The 16006-nt window shown below is 35.7% G+C and overlaps 1 long non-coding RNA gene across 17 annotated transcripts in view; it reads right to left on the bottom strand.

Annotated features, from left to right (window-relative positions):
• Positions 1-16006, bottom strand: part of LOC106506297 (uncharacterized) — a 476882-nt gene that overhangs the window by 372398 nt on the left and 88478 nt on the right. For 4 of the 17 annotated variants that reach the window (XR_014829348.1, XR_014829359.1, XR_002339163.2 and 1 more), the window contains exons 2-4: positions 13467-13592; positions 12127-12183; positions 10435-10534 (exon numbers count right to left, since the gene is read on the bottom strand). The exons of 7 other annotated variants lie outside the window; for them this stretch is intronic. This is a non-coding gene — a long non-coding RNA (uncharacterized LOC106506297). Of the gene's footprint in view, positions 1-10434; positions 10535-12126; positions 12184-13466; positions 13596-16006 lie in introns of those variants that run through there. 6 more of the 17 variants (XR_014829354.1, XR_014829360.1, XR_014829356.1 and 3 more) reach the window with 5 other exon arrangements.

Genomic DNA, 16006 nt, shown 5'->3' with positions numbered 1-16006 from the left:
TTACTGGTCTATTTCATATGTAGTAGTGTGTATATATCATTCCCAACCCTCTAATTTACCCTCCCATGTTTCCCAATTAAGTCTACCTGTTACAACGTTTCATTTAAGGTCCATGTTTCTTTATTGATTTTCTATTTGGATAATCTGTCTATAGATGAAAGTAGGGTGTTAACATCTCCCATTATTATCACATTACTGTCAATTTGTCATTTTATGTTAGCAGTTGCCTTATATGATGTGATGTTCCTGTGTTGGGTGCATATATATTTACAACTGTTATATGTGCATCTTGAATTGATCCCTTGATCATGCGTAGTGTCCTTCTTTGTCTCTTGCAACTATCTTTAAAGTCTATTTTATCTGATATGAGTACTGCTACTTTGGCTTTCTTTTGAATTTCATTTACATGGAATAACTTCTTTCATCCCCTAAACTTCAGTCTTTATATGTGTCCCAAGATCTGATGTGGGTCTCTTGTATGCAGTGTGCATATATCTTGTTTTTATATCCCATTATCCCATTCAGCCAGTTTATATCTTTCAGTTGGAGCATTTAATCCATTTACAGTCAAAGTAATTATTTATATATATATTTATATAATATATAAATAAATACATAAATTATATATATACTTATGTATATACTTATTGTCATTTTGTTTTGCATTTGTTGATGTTGGACTTTTTTCTTCCCTTCCTCATTTTTTCTCTTCTGATTTGATGACTACCTTTGGTCTGTATTTGGATTACTTTGCTTTTTTTTAATGTTTGCCTATTTTCCTTTTTAGTGGTTCCCACTAGGTTTTGATATAGCATTCTGTATATATGCAATATTGTTTTAAGTTGTTGGTCTCTTAATTTCAAATGTACTTCTAATAGCCTATATTTGTACTTTGCTCTTAAGTGCTGGTTTTGATATATCTGTGTGTGGATGATTTCCTATCTTTACCGTATGTCTGCCTTTACTGGTGAGCTTTTCAATTCATAATTTTCTTGTTTCTAGTTGTGGCCTTTTCTTTTCAACCAAGATAAGTTCCTTTAGCATTTGTTGTTAAAGCTTGTTTTGTTAAAAGCATTTGTTGTTAAAGCTGAATTCTTTTAGCTTTTGCTTATCTGTAAAGCTTTCAATTTCTCCATCATATCTGAATGAGAGTCTTTCTGGGTAGAGAATTCTTGGTTCAGTGTTCCTCTCTGCTTCATCACCTTAAATATAGCTTGCCACTCTCTTCTAGCTTGCAGAGTTTCTGCTGAAAACTCACTTGTTATCCTTATGGGGGTTTCCTTGTATGTTATCTGTTGCTTTTCCCTGGCTGCTTTTAATATTTTCTTTGTATTTAATTTTTGTCAGTTTGATTATTGTGTGTCTGTTTCCCCTTGGGTTCTTCTGTATGGGATTGTCTGTGCTTCCTCAACTTGAATGAGTGTTTCCTTTCCTATATTAGGGAAGTTTTCAGCTATAATCTCTTTAAATATTTTCTCTGGCTCTTTCTCTTTCTCTTCTTCTGGGATCCCTAAGATGTGAATGTTGGTACATTTAATGCTGTCCCAGAGGACTCAGACTGTCCTCAATTCTTCTCATTCTTTTTTCTCTATTCTTTTCTGTGACAGTGATTTCCACCACTCTGTCTTCCACCTTGTTTATTCATTCTTCTGACTCCATTATCCTGCTACTGATTCCTTCTAGTGTGTTTTTCACTTCAGATTTTTACTATTCATCTTAGTTTGCCTGTTCTTTAAATTATCTAGCTCTTTGTTAAAACATTTCTTGTAACTTTTCCACCTGAAATCTTGGATCTATTCTTTTTCTGAGACATTGGATCATCTTTACTATCATCACTCTGAATTCTTTTTGAGGTAAATTGACTGTTTCCTCTTCAGTAGTTGTTTATGTGTTTTTATCTTGCTCCTTTGTCTGAAACATATTTCTTTGTCTCATATTGTCTATGTTTGTAGTCCTCTTGACAGCAGGTGTGTAGGTGCCCAGCCCCAGAGTTCTTGGTGGTGGTGGTGGCTCATGTGCACCCAGAGCATGTGATGGGAGCAACAGTATCACACTACCTCTCCTGAAGCCAAATGGCTGCTAGCAATGGGGTCTGTGAGGGAGGTGACACTGGTTCACAGTTCACAGGACTGCTCATAGAGCAGGGTGGGAAAAACAGAAGCAGCAGTTCCTGTGGCCCCTCCATTAGCCAGATGGCTCATGGGACCCCTCTCTGCAGCTGTGGAGGTATTCCTGTAGCCCGTCCTTTCACCAGGATGTTTGGTATCCTATTTTTTTTTTTTATGCTGATTCCTGACCTCATCCCTGGAGATTCAGATTCAATAGGACTAGGGTGGGGGATGGAAAATGCATTTTATTTTTATTTTTGGCCTGGCCTCTAGTGGCTTGATGTGGGGATCTCAGTTCCCATACCAGGCATTGAACCCAGGCTGTGCAGTGAAAGCATTGAGTCCTAACCACTAGACTACCATGGAACACCCTCACCACATTTTTGATTGTGTTTGATTTAGAGAAATGCTCTGGCTATACTGAAAATAGATTTGGTTTATATATCTGCATATTTATTAATACATATTAACATTGAATCTTGGAACTGATATTCGAGGAGCCGAGGGTTTTTTTTAATATGTAAAACTAATTTCCCTCACTGACTAAATTACAGTAGCTTAACTTCTATTCTTAAATATAGGTACAAAGAGCTCCCATTGTGGCTTAGCAGTAATGAATCCAACTAGTATCCATGAGGATGCAGGTTCAATCCCTGGCCCCACTCAGTGAGTTAAGGATCCATGCTTGCTGTGAGCTGTGGTGTAAGTCAGATGTGGCTCAAATTTGGCATTGCTATGGCTGTGGCATATCCCAGCAGCTACAGCTCTGATTTGACCCCTAGCCTGGGCAACTTCCATACTCTGTGGGTGTGGCCTTAAAAGAAAAAAAAAATTAAATATAGGAGCAAACTTAGTAACTACTTAGGAAATGGTGTTGCTTTAGTGCAGTAATTGTGAATACTACTGGGTTTCTTCTCATTAATTCATTCAACTTATATGTATTGAAATTTTCCTTCCATGTGCTATGTGATGATTTGGGATCACTAGATAGGGCCCTTCTTCCGTGAGTAAAAGAATAAAACTCTCTTCTTTTACCCAAAGTGCATTAGAGCAAGCCAACTCTGCAATTTAGACAAATCTCATATTCCATTATCCAATAAACCATTTTATTTGGTAAACACACATAGCAACTACTAATTGGCCATAATAATCACATACTCTTACAAAAACTATTTCTAACAACTAACACTGTGTGGATAATACATTCAGCTCATCGTATTACTCACTCAAAACCCACCTCCTGGAGTTCCTGTCGTGGCTCAGTGGTTAACGAATCCGACTAGGAACCATGAGGTTGCAGGTTCGATCCCTGGCCTTGCTCAAAGGGTTAAGGGTCTGGCATTGCCGTGAGCTGTGGTGTAGGTTGCAGACGTGGCTCAGATCCTGCGTTGCTGTGGCTGTGGTGTAGGCTGGCGACTACAGCTCTGATTGGACCCCTAGCCTGGGAACCTCCATATGCCGTGGGCATGGCCCAAGAAATGTCAAAAAGACAAAAGACAAAAAAAAAAAACCACCTCCTAACAACTATATCCTCAACCCTATGATTTGCAGTTACACGTTGTGTTGCTATCTTGCACAACTCATCTGCAATTTGCATGAACATTGCCTCCTCTCCTCCACCACCCTTCTGCCTACCTTTCTCAATAGCTCTTCAACCTTGAACAATTCTACAAATCTATTTACACTTCTTTCTCAGACAGAAAAGTCTCAATCCAAATTGCTAATTTAACTATTTATTGCTCTGAGTCTGCTTTTCCTTTACCCATGTCCTTCTGCTACTGTTGTAAGACATGTTTTTATAATATTTTCTTAGCCTCTTTGCTGAAAATTCCATCTTGTCCTTCCTTACTTTGTCCCATCTTCCTGCTTGAGAAACAGTCACGGTGATGGTAAATGACTTAAGCTTAAGAACAAAGACCTAAAGGCATGGGTTATTCGCAGGGTCAGCTGAATGAGGACAGAATACATTGGTCTGGGTATGCCGGACCTGTGCAGATTGGCACGCCATTTGCACAAGCATGATATGTCCTCTAAAGAATAAGAGAAAGAGGAACCTCATGGCCAAGTGGTTTATGAGTGGTCTTAGCAGAATATGCATTAGAAAAGAGAACCAAGGTGCAAACCTAGGCACACAGGGTTGCCACAAATAGGCATGAAGTTTGCGGGAAGCACAGTGAGGATTCTCTGAAGTGCTTTGCATAGATAGCTAACTCAAATGCTAATGATTCTTAAATGCCTAAAGTTTAGAGTAAAAGTTTAACCATCTACCAGCTAAGTGACTTTTAAAATAACAAAAGAACTTATAAAATAATAAAAAAAAAAAAAACCCTATATCCTGCACCTACAACCCCCTTTTCACTTGACATAATCATCAAGAGCACAATAAAAGCAGTGTGGTTTCTTGAGGCAGGGCTCTTGGTCCCTGAGACCTTGAATCCCCTGGTTCCCACCTTTACTTAAGATAAATGTCTCTGTGTCTTGTTTTATGTCAACTTTTTTTTCCTTAAGTTCCATAGCACCCGTTCTTCAGCCCCATCCTGCTGAGCTGGTCTCGGCAAAAAACTTACATATACAAATGACAATAGCTGTATTTCTTTTTCATTTTTTCTTTTTTTTTTTTTTTTTTTTTTTGGCTTTCTTTGGGTGGGGTGCACCAGCAGCCTATGGAAGTTCTCAGGCTAGGGGTTGAATCAGAGCTGCATTCGCTGGCCTATGCCACAGCACTGCCAGATCTGAGCTGTGTCTGTGACCTACACCACAGCTCATGGCAACACCAGATCCTTAACCCACTGAAGGGGGCCAGGGATCAAACCCGCAGTCTCATAAATAGTAGTCACGTTCATTACTGCTGAGCCATTAGTTTTCAAGTGTCCTTCAACATTCACCTTTCCAATGTATTTTTCCTCCCTTTCCTTACATGTAACTATCATGACTATGGCTACTAATCTATGTTAATGTTAAAGAGCTCCAACATCTTACTCATTTTCTTCTTACATTCTACTTACCAAAAACATTTGACACAAAAACTCCTATCCTGACATCAATTACATTTGTAGAGGGCATCTTTTTACAATACAAAAGATAGAGTCCTATGAAACATTAACATCTGAATCTTTCCTTTATCAAACATAATAATATATCTCTATTTAAATAAATTTGTTGTGACTTTATACTGGGTATATTAATCTGCTACTTTGGACAGGTAGAAAGCATTTACTTTTGTGTTTTTATAAGAGAATATTAACCCTCAAGGGAATTTCTTCCTTATATTGTTCATTCTAAGATTTAATACAATAATGTTATCCACTGTTGCCTATGAATTGATTTTTAATGCTTAATATGCATATTGGGTTATTATATTTAGCAAATAAAAACACAGCATGTACAGTTAAATTTCTTTTTTTGTCTTTTTTTTTTTTTTTTTTTTTTTTTAGGGTTGCAGTCACAAAATTTTGAAGTTCCCAGGCTAGGGATTGAATTGGAGCTGTAGTTTCTGACCTACACCACAGCCACAGCTATGCAGGATCTGAACTGCATCCTTGAGCTACACCACAGCTCATGGCAAAGCTGGATCCTTAACCCACTGAGTGAGGCCAGGGATCGAACCTGCATCCTCATGGATACTAGTCAGGTTCCTTACCTCTGAGCCACAATGGGAACTCCACAATTAAATTTCAATTTTAGATAAACAGCATACAATTTTTTAGTATAAGTATGTCCCATGCAATACTTGGAGCATAACTACTAAAAATTAGTCATTATCTGAAATTCAAGTTTAACTAGGTATCCTATAACATATCTGGCAAACATATCTACAAACATTTCTAAATATAATTTTGTTTCCATATATTAATGCTTTAACAAAATAAAGGACAATCTCTACCTAACTAATCATTACCAACAATTTCACACTTAAATTCCTCCCAGATGATAATAGTTGTTTAACAAATTAACACAACATTAGCTAAACTGGACAGAAAATCTAATTCAAATAAAAATAGAGATTGCATGAAATATTGTGAAATTGTGGTAATTGTTACTGGGGCTCTTCCTTCTGGAGAGCATGACTTTAAATGAATTTCATCATTTTCAACCTACAGTCACACTTCTCTTCTCCTGGGTTATGCTCATGGGAAAACTTCCCATTTTCATGTTGCTATGAGCTAATATTTGTTTTCTATACTGCAAACTTCAGTGATTTTGTTCCAGTAAAAAGACTCTAGTTTATTATTTCATTCTAATTACTAGAAATAAATAATCATATCACTGTTTCAGATTTTTTTTTTAATTTACATTGAACAATAAAGACAGACAACATAGTGACTCCTAGCCTTTTCTGGTTCACAGATACTTTTTACAAGCTGATGAAAACTACAGATTTTTCCCTCGGAAAAATGTATTCGTTCATGGACACACAATAGTTTTTATTAAAATTTCAGGAAGTTTACAGATCTTCTGAAGATCAACTATAGGCTTCAGTTAAAAACCAAGAAAATACTGGATAAATGTAATAGGTAACATATTTGATATATATTAATGACTCATACTTACTGTTTTACAATACGTTAAAGTTCTACTTTAACCTTCTTAATAAATAATTTTAAAGTGGCTCACATACTAAACCAACTATATAACATTCATGCACACATTTAATTATTATTATTTTTATTTTCCCAATTTAACAATTCAGCTCACTTTAGTTATGTCTCTTAAGCAAGATAAGAGGGTAGCTGAGGTACTGTTTTGTACTTTAGTAATTATTATTGCATGCATATTTTGTCTAAGTATAGGAGTAAGTTCTCTGAAGGCTGGAACAATATCTCATTCTCTGGCACATTCTGTTCCCTTAATTAACATTGGAAAAATCACCTTAATTAATTTAGAGAAGTAGTTATAAGCCAAAGTTTTGCTCTCCACGACTTACTGAGTGATAAAGACATTTAAATGTAGCCATTTGGTGTCATTAAAATAACGCTAGAAACAATGGGACTAGTCTTACTAATTAAACTTTATTTACATCTTTCTAGAATGTATTTATACTACTTTAAAATTTTTTAATTGCAACTTTGGGTGTAGTTTTATAAATGAAGAAAAAAACAAATTTATAGTATCAAAGGATGGAGCTATGATTACAAAGGGCTTGGGGGGAGGGGAAACTGGGGTTTAATAACCAACAGCATAAAGTCTCAGTTAAGCAAAATGAAAAAGCTCCAGAGATCTGCTGTACAACATGTACAGCTAATCAAAAATACTACACAGTACTCTTAAAAATTTAGGAGAGTAGATCTCTTTCAAGTCTTCTTACCACAGTAAAATAAAAATTTTAAGCAATACCAGAAAATGAGATCTGATTTTCTCATTTATGTTTTTAAATTAAAATCATTTTATTATTTGATGGCAATACACTTACTCTCCCTTTTCTCCTTTTTCTTTCCAAGATGAAAATAAAGCCCTGTTGGTCTCAGGAGGGTGATATAACTAAAAAAAGACTATCATCTAGTAGCCTAGAAAGCCTGTCACGTGTTCTATAAACAGAAGACAGAAGATTGGCAAGGGGAAATAAAAGTTGAAGAATGAGGCTGAATATGACCAAAACCATGAAGATGAAAATAATTTCAAGTTGCTTCTATTTTTCAGGAGACTTTTTTGCTTTCTGTAGCTGAGACTTCCATGGTATGATATAGTGAGGCTGCCTTCAAATGTGATTCCTGAATACAAAAGCTAAAAGTACCCTAAGAGATGTCTTTTTCCCTATTCAGGCACACATAAATATGCATCATGATGGTCTGTAGGTCTCAAGTGGTCTGGGGATTTTTGCCACTGTACATGAGATGGTACCTATGTATAAGAATGGCATTGTCAGAAACTTAACAGAAGTTTGTGACCCAGAAAATGTAAAGACCCAAGTTCTTTAAATCCCTGAAGGAAGGAGTTCCCCTCATGGCTTAGTAGTAATGAACCCAACTAGTATTCATAAGGACATGGGTACGATCCCTGGCCTCAATCTGTGGGATCCAGCATTGCCGTGAGCTGTGGTGTAGGTCACAGGCATGGCGTGGATCGTGCATTGCTGTAGCCTGGTGTATGCTGGCAGCTGCAGCTACAATTCCACCCCTAGCGTGAGAACTTTCATATACTGTGGTTGCAGTCCCCGAAAGACAAAAATAAACAAATAAATACATAAATTCCTGAAGGTAAATTTCAGGAGGATTGCACTTGTCACAGAAAGATGTTAATGAAGTATTATATTCTACAAAACACAGACACTCTGCTATTGGTAAAGTCACCCAATCAAAAGTGATCACTTACAGATCATTTTTATTTTGATCTTTCATACTATCTAAACTCTCTAGTTTTTCTATTTTTAAGAGACTGTTTTAATATTACCACCGGAAATACTTCATGTTTAATGTAAAGAATACAATATGGAAAACATACCACCACTGTATTTAACATGACACACATTTTCTGTCGTGTAAAACTGCCTGTAGTTTTATACAAAATTTTTATCATCTCACATTAAACTTCTGTTACAATGTACAACACCCAGTGATACTGAAATACTTGGAAAGCAAAACATCAATGACCTTCAAATGAACTTGTTAAGGAAATCATGTCATGAGTCAGTATGAAAAGTTGATGACTAGATATGTATTTTCTGTAGTGAATGAAGAGGAAAAAATATTTAATTTGGACATGTTAACTTTTTGAGTATGAACGGTCAAACACTTATTTTGAATAGGATAAAAGTGATCTTCTATAGCATTGAGAAGGCTCTAACATTTAAAAATATGTAGTTGTGATAATACTAAAATGTGTTTAAAAATTTAGTCTCTATACATACTATAATAGAGTTATAATAAAAATTATGTACTTGTACTTAATCCAGTATTTAAGGTCAATTTACAGAATCGTAGGTAGATTCTGTGCTCTACCTATTAGTAATTCAGAAAAACACAACTCAACTCTATTTCACATTTTATTTACTATCAAGAAATACCATTAAGTATATATTTTCAAAGAAAATTATAAAAGTAGTCAAAAATAAAGATCCAGATATCTTACTTAAAAGTTGAAAAATCAGATATCTGTTTTAAACTTTTGATAATTTATAGACATGATAAATTTGCATTATCAGTTTTTAATGAATCATTCTCTGTTATCTAGAGAATTGCCTTGTATAATGCCAAGCATAACTGGGAAAACATTAGTCCATTACAAAACAATATAGAAGCAGGTAAGTAAAATAATTACAAAACAAACAAATAAAAACAAGAGGTCTTTACAACACAGATTAACAACTATTCCATAGGATGTGGGATCAATTATCTTTTAATCCTTTCCTTTCATTGCACAGTTCCCTGTGGAAAATTGCTGCCATTCATAAGGATGTAGAGTCATAAATCACAAGAAATAGGAAACATACCTTCATACCACTAAAACAACAGTTACAATAATAATCCTTTAAGAATGAATGATCCAGCATTTTTTTTTTTTTTTTTTGCTCATAAAAACAACTGAAAGCATTAATAGGCATTGTCATCCTGCAGAATTTCCAGTTAAGATTCCAGCTGGCAGCTTTGAAAAATGATTAAGTTTGTCCCTTTACAGTGATTCATTCTGATACTCAAAGGACATGAAAAGGGCCACATAGTATTTCTGTGTTTACATAGAGTACAGTCAAAAGGCACTGCCCCCTCAGTGTACATGGGCTGTTGCTTCCTTGAAGAATTTCCTTTCCACTGAATTAAAAAATGTGAACTGGATATCTTATGAATGCCATCATTTAAGCATATTCAAACATACTTAAATCAAATGAACTGTTTTTCCCAAAATATGTTTTCCTGTCTGTCACACAAGCCAGAAATCCAGTAGTAATATTATAAGAGTTGATAGTAATGAAAGGAATGACTGCCCTGTTATTGAGTTACCAAAACTGAATGCCATAATATTTGGAGCATGAAATAAGGCCATTTCCACCTGTTCCATCCTCAGTGATTCTTTCATTCTATTAATCACCTCTGTGCACAGTAAGTTGTAGTAGAAATACCATAGATTTAGGGATGAAATCCCAGATTGTCATTTAATAGCCATGTATTCTTAGTAAACTATTTAACCTTTCTGAGTTTTAATTTTCTTGCATACATACTAGAAAGATAACACTAAATGTTTAAGGCTAATTAGAAACATTTTAAACCACCTAACAGGGCCTGACACATAATAGGTATTCACTAAATAGCGGTCATCTCAAGTCCCAGTCTACCCAGGCACACTAGCCTGCAATTGTGGTTTCAAGTTGAATACATAAGAATAATCAGAGGCTTACCTGTCAGCCTCAGATGCAGGATGTGATCTGTACCACAGACAGCGTACTCATTCTGTGACATAATTACATGGTGGTTCCCAGAGAAGCTCTCCTTTACAAGCTGAAATTATGAGTAAGATACAAAAATCCAAAACAAAGTAAAAATGTTTTGAGGGGTAGAAAAATACATTGTGTGATGAAATTATGGATTCACTACAGCTGATTTTCAAAGTTTCTAACTAGAAATCTCTGTTTATGTAGCTTTTAGGTTGTATTATTCTATACTAAAAAAAATTTTTTTATGTTCAACCCAAAAACATGTGGGCCACTATACTATTGTGAAAGGGCAATCATGGCCTTGCTGTTTTCTTGACTTCTTTCTGCCAATTTTGGTTGGAAATAGCTCAAGGTTTCTAATAGGATACCAGGGTCAAAGAAAGAGTTCCCCAGGATATTAAGAAATATTGCTGTAATTTGAGGATAGTTTGCAGAAGCCTTTTCTGATGACTGCAGATGCCTTGGTCCCATCCCTCAACTCCAATAAGCAAGCTTTACAAACCAAAACTTGCATTTTACTTAACAGATTTCACTGGATTTTCCTTTTTTTTTTTTTTTTAATTCTAACAAGGATTTCTTGAGTTAAATAATTTCCAAACAAATTTTTAGGAACATAAAAAAATAAACATTGCAAACATATTGATGCCATTTTTTGAAGTCATAGAAAGGTTTTGCCTGGTTGGGAGTGTCCCTAGAAGAAACTTCTAAGGAATATCTGACTAGAAGGAACAGTTTTGTTTACTTTGAATATGTGAAACAATTTTATTCTGACAGCATATATGGCTTCACAACAAGAAAAGAAAAAAACAAAGACAAAGAAATGTGTAACAGGGAGATGTTTAAGATCAAAGGTTAATTACTGTCTCTCATGCCCTCATCCATGAAGTCTTTGGAGTCAGCTTCATATAGAGAGTTCCTAGTGAGGCAAGCAACTGGTATATAAATGTAAGAATTTAAGTGAGAGATGTTTTTGCTTTTCTTCTTAGTTACTTAAACATATGAAAAAGAAGTCCTCATTTATTCCTCTACTTTTATCTTAATTTTTTGAAAAATAAAAGGTTTTCCATTGTTTGTTTCGTTGCCTAGGGAGATGGGTGGTAGAAGAGGAAATGCGAACAAAATGAGAACTGTACATAAGAGAAAATGATGCTTTTTTCCTGTTAATTCAGAAGCCTAAAAATACATGGCAAAAAAAAAAAAAAAAAAAAAGAAAAAAAGAAAGCTAAGGTTTAAGGGGAAGGTCAAATTATTATCCTGAGGATGTAACAGCAAGGAGAGACCTGGATAAAATTAGGAAATATCAAGTATGGAGCACACATTCCTTTTCTGTCCACTGATAAGTTATACAGACTTTATGTTGGAAACATAGAGACTGAATGCACAGAGCTCTGTAATCAGACAAACCTGAGCTCAAATCTCAAAAATACCATGTAGTAGAGCTAAGCAAGTTATCCCTCTCCAAGATTTTTTTTCACATATAATTATCTTCACCTCTCAGGGTTGTTGAGGAAATCATACAGATTCACAAAGCATTTTGGAGACTTAAGAATCATAGCAAGGGCCTAATAAATGACTGGCATAATCATTATCACTATAGGTATACTATTTATCTCAGGATATTACATACTTAGCACTGAACTTGAAGATTTCTCCTACCTTTCCTCCTCCAATCATTCACACTTCAGTGAGGGGTTTTACATGCATTGCCTTCAACTGGGGATAGAGAAAACAAAGACTAAAAGCATTTACATTTAAATTGACTTTTTCTTTTTTCTTGTTGAAAGTTTAACCTATTTATAAACTGGCCAAACCCTGTAATAGACATTGTAATTCTAGGATGTCTTAGCAGGATTTTGCCATTTTTATTAGATAATCTACTACTTCAGGGACCACAGTTCTCAGACATAAAATAATCAGGTGTGCTGGAAGGTGGTATACTCAATTCTTTGAAGTTTGAGATCCATATCTTTAGATAAGACTAAGTCTTTTGGAGCCAAATTAATACCTAAGAGGAATGTGTTGCTGGGTAGAGATTTTGTGGTGTTTTTACAATGTATCTCATTGCACAAAAATTTTCTTAAAGTTGGTGGATGACTTCTTTTGGTCCAACCCTTCCTCTAACCAATTTATCCTATCATGGGAAGTCTTAAGAGTTAGGTGACAAGTGCCCTGTCAGTTCTTAAATGCTTGACCAGCACCCACCAATTTCGCAGCTCTGGCTTCTATGATTTCCTTTAGCAATAAATTTATTATTATTTTCATGAGAAAATTTCTTTATAGTAGCAGACACTGTAATGGCTTTTAATGGTTTGGCTTGTGTTTACATAGATTTTATGTGCTAAGACAAAAGTCTGAATTTCTTCCCTTTAGCTCCCCGAGTTCCCCAGTGGTTTATGCTGTAGGCTTACCTTGAGGCTTTGTGTGTCACCTAATGGTTGCCATCTTGCTCTATTTATTTTTTATTTTTGCTTTCTTAGGGCCACACCCATAGCATACGGAAGTTCCTAGCCTAAGGGTCAAATTGGAGCTGTAGCTGCTGGCCTACACCACAGCAACAGTAATGCCAGATCCGAGCCACATCTGAGACCTAAACCACAGCTCAAAGCAACACCAGATCCTTAACCCACTGAGTGAACGTGGGGATTGAACCTACCTCCTCATGGATACTAGGTGGGTTCATTATCACTGAGCCATAATGAGAATTTTCAATCCTGCTTTCTTTAGACTGAAAGGTATCCATTAGTTTCCCCAGAAATAAATCTCCAAAATTCAAATTTACTATTTCTGTCTGCCTGGACATAGGTCCTGAGATGTACCAGGACCTCCTGAAGCGCTTAAAGATGAAGGCACCCACAAACTCAAACATTGTACGCATTACACCTCACCATGAAAATCTGAAGTCTATGACACCCCAATTTTCTACCCAGAAGAATGTGAACTAACTAACTTAAAGACCTCAGAACATAAAATAAGAACTCGATCCAAGAGAAGCTTACCAGAGATCCTAGAAAGCTGCTAAAGAGGCAGCAAACAATAAAGGCTCTGTGGGTACCTTCACCTGCATCTAGGAGTCACCCCGGAATTTTCAAAAGCTGTCTTAGGGTCTCATCTCATTGCCAGAACTATAAATAAAGAAATGGAAACAATTTAGTAATGGTTTTGATGTCATTTAATCAAGGGAAAACAATTCATGGATTATGGGAGCATAGTGGATCACTGTTCCCCCTAAGCTGACTTTCATAAAACTATAGCAGAATGTAATTTTGAAATTCCTGGGTTTCAAACAAAAGAACACATGTTTGAGAGAAAGGAGTTGTTTATATGTTGTTAGAAATTTTATTTATTTTTTTTTTTGCTGTCTGATTATTTTTTAATTGTTATTTCCCCAATACATTTTTTTTTTCAACTGTACAGCATGGTGACCCAGTTACATGTACATGTATACATTTTTTTCTTACATTATCATGCTCCATCATAATTGATTAGACATAGCTCCTAGTGCTACATAGCAGGATCTCATTGCTAATCCATTCCAAAAGCAATAGTTTGCAACTATTAACCCCAAGCTCCCAATCCACCTCACTCCCTCCTCCTCCCCCTTGGCAACCACAAACTCAAACATTGTACCCATTACATCTCACCATGAAAATCTGAAGTCTATGACACTCCAATTTTCTACCCAGAAGAATTTGAACTAAATAACTTAAAGAGCTCAGAACATAAAACAATAACTTGATCCAAGAGAAGCTAACCAGAGATCCTAGAAATCTGCTGATTTTCTTTTCTATGGAAAGGTTCATTTGTGCTGTACATTAGATTCCAGATATAAGTGATATCATATGGTATTTGTTTTTCTCATTCTGACTTCCTTCACCTAGTATGAGAGTCTCTCGTTCCATCCATGTTGCTGCAAATGGCATTATTTTGTTCTTTTATATAGCTGAGTAGTATTTCATTGTGTATATATACCATATCTTCCTAATCCAATCATCGGTCAATGGACATTTGGGTTGTTTCCAAGGCTTGGCTATTGTGAATAGAGCTGCAATGAACATGCGGGTGCATGTATCTTTTTTAAGGAAAGTTTTGTCCAGATACCTGCCCATGAGTGAGGTTGCTGGGTCATATGGCAGTTCTAAGATAAACTCAAAATGGCTGAAAGACTTAAATATAAGACAAGACACCATCAAACTCCTAGAAGAGAACATAGGCAAAACATTCTCTGACATCAACCTTACAAATGTTTTATCAGCTCAGTCTTCCAAAGCAACAGAAATCAAAGCAAAAATAAACCAATGGGACCTAATCAAACTGACAAGTTTTGTACAGCAAAGGAAACCAAAAAGAAAACAAAGAGACAACATACAGAATGGGAGAAAATAGTTTCAAATGATGCAACTGACAAAGGCTTAATCTCTAAAATATACAAGCCGCCTATACAACTCAACAGCAAAAAAGCCAACAACCCAATGGAAAAATGGGCAAAAGACCTGAATAGACAATTCCCCAAGGAAGATAGACAGATGGCCAACAAGCACATGAAACAATGCTCAAAATCCCTGATTATTAGAGAAGTGCAAATCAAAACTACCATGAGATACCACCTCATGCCAGTCAGAATGGCCATCATTAATAAGTCCACAAAGAATAAATGCTGGAGGGGGTGTGGAGAAAAGGGACCCCTCCTGCACTGTTGGTGGGAATGTAAGCTGGTACAACCACTATGGAGAACAGTATAGGGGTACATTGTTAGTAACTTTAAAACCTTGACTTTAAATATCAAGGCCGAAAGTATATATAAACATAACATAGATGCAACCCATAATACATTAAGTGGGAAGAATGTAAGAGAGTATATAAAAGCTATTTCCTTGTCCCAACATGATAATACTTGGACAAGTGAGCAAGGAATGGAAAATCAGAAAGAACATGATTGAAATTTAGGCACTGATTTGTCTTTGAGAATGAGCCTAATGACCTAAACCATAGATTAAGCTTTGGCATTTAATTGGGGCAATAGAAACTATTATGCAAATATCTCTCCTTCTTATGGTTAGAAGAGTCCAGAACAGAAAGAATCCTAGATGAATACCCCAAATTGCTTAAGATGCTGCAATGGAGGATCTTATAGAGAAACATCATTTACACCATGATTGCTGAGCAATAGTATGGAAATGGCTTAGAGAAGTATAAAAGGTAGAAGGACTTTAAAGTGTTTTATACTCTTCAGATTAGCAAGGGAAAAAAAAAGAGGCTGAGATTTCTTGCTTCTCCCTCCAAATCACCCCCACTACCACCACTATCACAAAGCACAGAATTGCTGAGTGGATTAATGGGCAACAAAAGATTTGAGTTTAGCATAAGGAGATTTAAATATCCCATGGAGACATTTGTTGTTTCTGTAATGGTATATGAGAAGATAATAGGAAGAAGAGAAAAGTACATTTTAGAAGCTAAGAAGCTGAAAACAAAAAAAACAAAAAGCAACTTTTGACAATTTTATACTGCTAAAGACAAAAATTAGATCCTAGAATCA

The sequence above is a fragment of the Sus scrofa genome, chromosome 15, assembly GCF_054392235.1.
Source record: "Sus scrofa isolate SSC_HxYL_T2T_F1_AM1 chromosome 15, Sscrofa_HxYL_maternal_Yorkshire_Landrace_v2.0, whole genome shotgun sequence".
NCBI classification, from domain to species: domain Eukaryota; kingdom Metazoa; phylum Chordata; class Mammalia; order Artiodactyla; family Suidae; genus Sus; species Sus scrofa.
Note: the sequence above shows the minus strand (reverse complement) of the source record. Positions and strands in the feature narration are given on the sequence as shown.